General features: G+C 43.1%; 1 protein-coding gene and 1 long non-coding RNA gene across 3 annotated transcripts in view; one reads left to right on the forward strand and one right to left on the reverse strand.

Annotated features, from left to right (window-relative positions):
- LOC123980885 (zinc finger protein 208-like) overlaps positions 1 to 6,000 on the forward strand; it is an 808,576-nt gene that overhangs the window by 169,983 nt on the left and 632,593 nt on the right. The window lies entirely within an intron of this gene.
- LOC123980966 overlaps positions 1,241 to 6,000 on the reverse strand; it is a 6,411-nt gene continuing 1,651 nt past the window's right edge. Inside the window, exons 2-5 of one of the 2 annotated variants that reach the window (XR_006827624.1) lie at positions 5,176 to 5,275; positions 2,328 to 2,720; positions 1,868 to 2,043; positions 1,241 to 1,330 (exon numbers count right to left, since the gene is read on the reverse strand). This is a non-coding gene — a long non-coding RNA (uncharacterized LOC123980966). The remainder of the gene's footprint in view (positions 1,331 to 1,867; positions 2,044 to 2,327; positions 2,721 to 5,175; positions 5,276 to 6,000) is intronic. The other variant, XR_006827625.1, reaches the window with a different exon arrangement.

Below are 6,000 nucleotides of genomic sequence, written 5' to 3' on the forward strand. Positions count from 1 at the left end.
GCTGTGCTCATTCTGCAGTCTTGGCAGTTAGATACAGAAAGGAGCACACACACTCAGAGCTATAGAGTCTTAACACTGTGATCTTAACTTTACACTGTAAAATAACACTTTAAATGACGACAATGTAGACCACCATCGCTCTAGTAATTAATGATAACAATTTAGGCTATAATGCTCTAAAATAATTCTCAACAATATCCCTGCCTGAGACAAAATTGATCCCCCCCTCAGAGTGATCAATGCTCTCTCTGTCTGTCTGTCTGCAATCTCCACTCTGGAGTCTTGCTTAATGTCCCGCCCACGGTTCTATCTGATTGGTTACAAGTCACGATTAAAAGCCCATCAACACTCAGGAGACATTTTCTCAGGTGAACAGTGGAGCTGTGTGTCGAAGGGAAGCCAGCAGATATTACTGAAGCTGCAAAACCCATCACAGTCTGATGATCTGTTGCTATGATGACAAGCATCATAGAGCATCTCAGTGTCCGTGTTACACCAGTCAACATGCCCGAGCACACGGCCGCTACGGGGTTTCATTTAATGACACTCTTGAAAGTGAATGCTTTTAAATCTCTCCTCTTACACACTCACTGCACCTCAGAGTTAAACACAGCATGCATCTGCCTTTTCTGCCTTTTCAGTGCAGCTCTGCATCATGATGTAACGCTCCGTATTTATTACTTTAATAATAAACGGTGGGAGAAAACGTGTGAGGTGAGCAACAATGGACGAAAACATAATGTATAAATACAAGTGAACTGAAGCTGCAATAAACTTCACAACATGATTAAATGTTGGGGTGTTTTGTAAATAAATAAAAAACATCTAACTGTTACATGTATTACAGGGATGGTCAAAGACGCATCAAAATGTATTTTAAATTCAAATAACAAATACCCTCATTTTAAGTGCATTAAAATAAACTTCAAAACACAGCAAACATGCAATGTTAAGAACTGTAACATTTTTTGCTAAAGAAAAATCTATGGAAAGCTGGACGACCTACACGTTTCTCATCATGACCTTCTTTTTGGGGACTATTTTCTATTTTCTGTTTTGATCTGTTTTGATTTTTATTTTAAGTAAGTTTTTTTTAAGTATCATGTATTTTTCTTTTAACTACAAAAAAATAAGCTCAATCCAGGAAAGCTGAGCAGAAACACGTGCATACAGTTGGTTATATGAGACATAAAGATCATTACAGAATTTTCTCTTAAATTATGCTCTGTGCATCCTTTATGTTTTCTAAGGATAATAAAACCAACACCAACAATAACAAGCACATGACCTATCTGTGAAACATCTCCCTCCTTGTGTCCAGCTGTGTGACCTGCAGAGCAGAAACAGGTGTGACATATCAGCTGTGAGCAGGTGAACAGAATGTCAGACAGCAGGTGCGTTCAAGATGACCGTGGCTGACTTTCACCGACTTCACAGTCTAACGTAAGCTGCAGGTGACTGCAGGGGCCGGGAATTAAAACAACGCTGTCAAGTCGGACACATTCTACCTGCGTGAGCTTACTATGAGCTGAGATCAATGATCTTACGGCATTTGTAAAGAACAATGTGGAGAGATGTAAAAAGTGGTCAAGTTACTGTGATTGAACAACATCTCAGATGGTGATGTCATTTTCCAGAGAGCAGATTGGTCGGTCAGTAGGCGGACAATGTTTATAGAGTTGATCTCTTATCTGAAACATAACCTGCTCCAGAGCAGGTTAGCCGTTCAGCATAAGTTACCATGGCGATCTACCCCGGTAAGAAGTGAACCATCGTCATGGTGCTGAAAACCCAGGGTTAACCCCGAAGTTACCTGGATAAGCTTAAACTGAGAGACAAAGAGACACTCTGAGCTCTACACACTCACCTGAATCTGTCACTGTCAGCCTGATGGCGCTGATGGGTTTAGGAATATTTCTGTGTGAGTTGTTTCACTCTTGTCTGTGCGTCCTGCGTGTTTTTTAAAGACCATAAAACCACCAACAGCAACCACAAGAAGAAGCACGGCAATAACTGACAGTCCAACATGTCCAACTATGAGACCTGCAGAGCAGAAAAAGGTGTGAGGTATCAGCTGTCAGCAGGTGAACAGAATGTCAGACATTATCACACTCTGAGCTCTACACGCTCACCTGAGAGACAAAGAGACACTCTGAGCTCTACACACTCACCTGAGAGACAAAGAGACACTCTGAGCTCTACACGCTCACCTGAGAGACAAAGAGACACTCTGAGCTCTACACACTCACCTGAGAGACAAAGAGACACTCTGAGCTCTACACACTCACCTGAGAGACAAAGAGACGCTCTGAGCTCTACACACTCACCTGAGAGACAAAGAGACGCTGGCTCTGTCACTGTCAGCTTGATGGTGTTGATGAGTTCACGTGAGTCTCTCTTTCTCCGTCCTGACTTGTTTTTCATTTTCACTCCAATCCAACACTCATATGTTCCAGTGTCGTTGATGTTGACGTTCTTCAGAATCACAGAAGCGTCTCCGTCCTTCATCTCTGGATCTCTCAGCTTCACTCGACCATAAAAAGATGGATAGAGGTTGTTTTCATATAAGCGGCCGTCTCTGTAGAAGAAGACATTATCATCATCTGTCTTCATGTCAGATCTGCTCCACTCGATCATTTCAGATGCTGCAACTCTGCCATCCCGACACACGAGAATGGCGTCCTCTCCAGGCTTCACTGTCTCCTTCAGCTCCTGTGTCTCTGAACAGAAAGAGAAAAGCCTCCAGTCAGGACTTGTAATGTTTCCTGTTGTTCAAACATCTTTTGATAGAAGCAGCAGAGATCAGGTCTCTATAAAACAGCACATGTGAACTCAGCAGCATTTCAAACCCAGCCGGCTAAGCGAGATCTGGTCTGGCCGCGCTTCCCCCTGATTTAGCGGTACCAAGAGGGCACTTTCTCTGGGCCCCAGTCTCCACCCCCGGTTTCCCCCAGTCCCTCCCCTAGAACCTTTCCTCACCACCTTCTTCGGGGTTAAGCCAGTCCAGGTGGCGCCCCGTCCTGGCCTCCCAGGCAGCACAGTGGTTGGGCCGCATCCTTGGCGGTGATTCTGGTCGCCACCCGGTCGCCTGTCCTCCAGCTGCTCATGGACAGGGGGCTGGCGTTACGGTTAAAACCTACACTGCCGCCATTTTGTCCTGTCATGAGGGCTTCGGGGACAGGACTGTGTTCTCCCACCCACTGGTGAAGCGCTTCCTTGGAGGGGTGCGAAGGCACAGGGCGGTGACGCGGCCTGTTGTCCCACAGTGGGATTTGGCGCTGGTTTTATGCACGTTAACCCAAGCCCCGTATGAGCCTTTGGAGACGGGCAGACCTGAGATTCCTTTCGGCTAAGGTCGCCTTGCTCCTGGCCCTGACATCGGCCAACATCGGCAGCTCGGCTATCCTGCGCCCTAACCCGACGTTCATGCCTAAAAGCAGTACTAGCTCCTTTCGGTCGCGGGTCATCACCCTCTCGGGCTCCCCCCCCCCCCATGGGTCGGCAGAGGACGCCACGTCCCACCTCCTCTGCCCAGTGCGAGCGCTGTCCTGCTAAGTGGCGCACACGGCCGCCTGGCGCCGTTCGCAGTGTCTGTTTGTGCACTACAGGGAGCGGTCCAAGGGACTTCCCCTGTCGGCGCAGCGCCTGTCTCATTGGCTGTGTGATGCCATTTCCCAGGCTGTGTCTCTGCCGGGGAGTCTCTCCCAGATGGCATCAGAGCGCACTCCATGAGAGGCGTCTCCTCCTGAGTGGCGTTGCACGGTGGGATGACAGTGGACGACATCTGCACGGCGGCCTCCTGATCGTCCCCATGCTCTTTTGTCTGTTTCTACCTGCGGGAAACTAATGTAAACAGAGCTGCCTTCACTTGAAAGTGATGCCTTCTGAGGCAGCTGTCTATTACGGTATCGAGGCAGCTGCCTTCCGTTTTGAACACAGCCTAAAATTCTCAGTGCCATGCAGGCGCGCGGGTAAACCGAATAGCGATAGTCTTAGAGGGCTGCGCTTATACTCATAGAATCCGGGTTACAGTACATAACCCACGTTCTTTTCAGTGTGAACACACTTATGCTCTCAAAATAGTAAGTTTAAATATGGAAGTGCGCAAATTCAGACACAGCACAAGTCTCAAACTCGAGTCCCCATCTCTGTGTGAAATATACACTCCTCTTACCTTGACACAGAACAAAGATCCATGAACATGCGAACAAAGCCAGGAATGAAGCAGACCTTAAAGCAGCCATGACGGCAGAGTTGCAGCTGTTGCTGAAACTCAAACCGGACTTCTTATTCCTGCTGTGTAGCTGTTGTGGGGGGGTGCTGCATTCAGTTTGTGTCAGACGTTTGTACATTGAGTGAGAGATTAACAAGAATATATATATATATATATATATATATATATATATTTCTTATATATGCCCCCCCTCCAAACTCAATGTCTATTTATTGGTAGTTTTCTGTATCTTGGAGATGGTTAGAAGCTTAGTGTAACATATTATAAAGTAAAATAAATTCCTGACAAGTTGATTTGTATTTAATATGTTATCGAAAATTATGGAAAAGGCATTTTCAACTGGGGTAAGATGCCTTATAGAGGATAAGGAGGGCATAATCGAAAATAAATACAGAAATGAATATCCCATTAAATGCACAAAAATACAGAGCCAAGCTGAATGCGTCAAATTAACCGACCTTTTCCATGGTGGAAATGTGACGTACGGGAGGGTAGTGTGTGCAGGGTTGGGAGGGTTACTTTTAAAATGTAATCCAGTACAATTACTAATTACTTGTTTAAAAATGTAATCAGTAACGTAATCCAAGTACCACAAAATAAAAGTAATGTAATCTGATTACTGTTTATTAATTTTGGTTTACTTCAATGCCAAAAAGGCAAATAAAGACAACGGAGTATCAAAGATGCGTTTTCTGCTATTTTTACAGAAACACAGAATGACAAAATCTCCCGTTCCCAAAATCCATGTTTAAATGTTTTTATAAGATATGCTTTATGCTTTAAATGTGCCTGTCTGCCTGTATCTGGTTAGCTTGGTTATGAGTAATATTTACCGTTTGCTAAGTAAGCCTAAGAAAATTGCCTCGTGGGTGCCTTATCGTACGGCTGGGAAAATTGTCTTTTTATTAGCCTGCCGTCAAGTAACGTTAACTGTAACTTACCAGTTAGACCGTCCCAGTGTCACTCTTCTACACCATCAACATTAAAGGCAGGCAAAGTGTCTTCTTTGTTGGTTGGCGGACTACCAAACAGCGCCACCTACTGTAATGTACCGGATATGTAATATTTTGGACAATAAAACTGTTTCAAATGTTCAAATAACACATTTGGCGGAAAACCATAAGTAAAACTTAAAAATGTACCTCCATTTTACTTATCCACACACTGAATTACTATAAAATGGAGGTATTTTCAACTACACATTAGAATTTACTTACATTTGCCAGTAATGCAATCAAACTTTAATCATTTATGTACAGTATACTTAATTGTTTAATTACATATGATATTCAGGCTAACAGTGTAGCCTATTTTCCTCTCCTGAAATTAAACAACTTCCTTACCAAGAACAACTGGTTTATGTGTACGTCTCTTTCCCCCACACAAAGTGGGACATAACATTAACCAATAGGTGAGAAGTTGATCCCTTGAGACACTGCCCCCCCTCATTTGCATAATGAGTCAGAAATGCATTGAGAAATGGAAAAAGAGAAGACATAAATAAATACCATTGGGGAAATAAATAGGGTAGAAAATACAAAGGAAGAATTAAACAAAAACAAATATTAAAACTGAAACATAATTAAATACATTTAAAAAAAGAATTAATTAATAAATAAAGTTGAAGATTATAAAGGACAATAAATTAAAAAAGTAATATTACAAAGGTGAATAAATAAAGAAGCCAATTAAAATAGATATATACATTTATATTTATGTCTCATTGTATAGTTTAATCAATGCCTACATTTATTCATTTCCAGTAT

The sequence above is a fragment of the Micropterus dolomieu genome, linkage group LG12 (genome assembly GCF_021292245.1).
Source record: "Micropterus dolomieu isolate WLL.071019.BEF.003 ecotype Adirondacks linkage group LG12, ASM2129224v1, whole genome shotgun sequence".
Lineage (NCBI taxonomy): Eukaryota > Metazoa > Chordata > Actinopteri > Centrarchiformes > Centrarchidae > Micropterus > Micropterus dolomieu.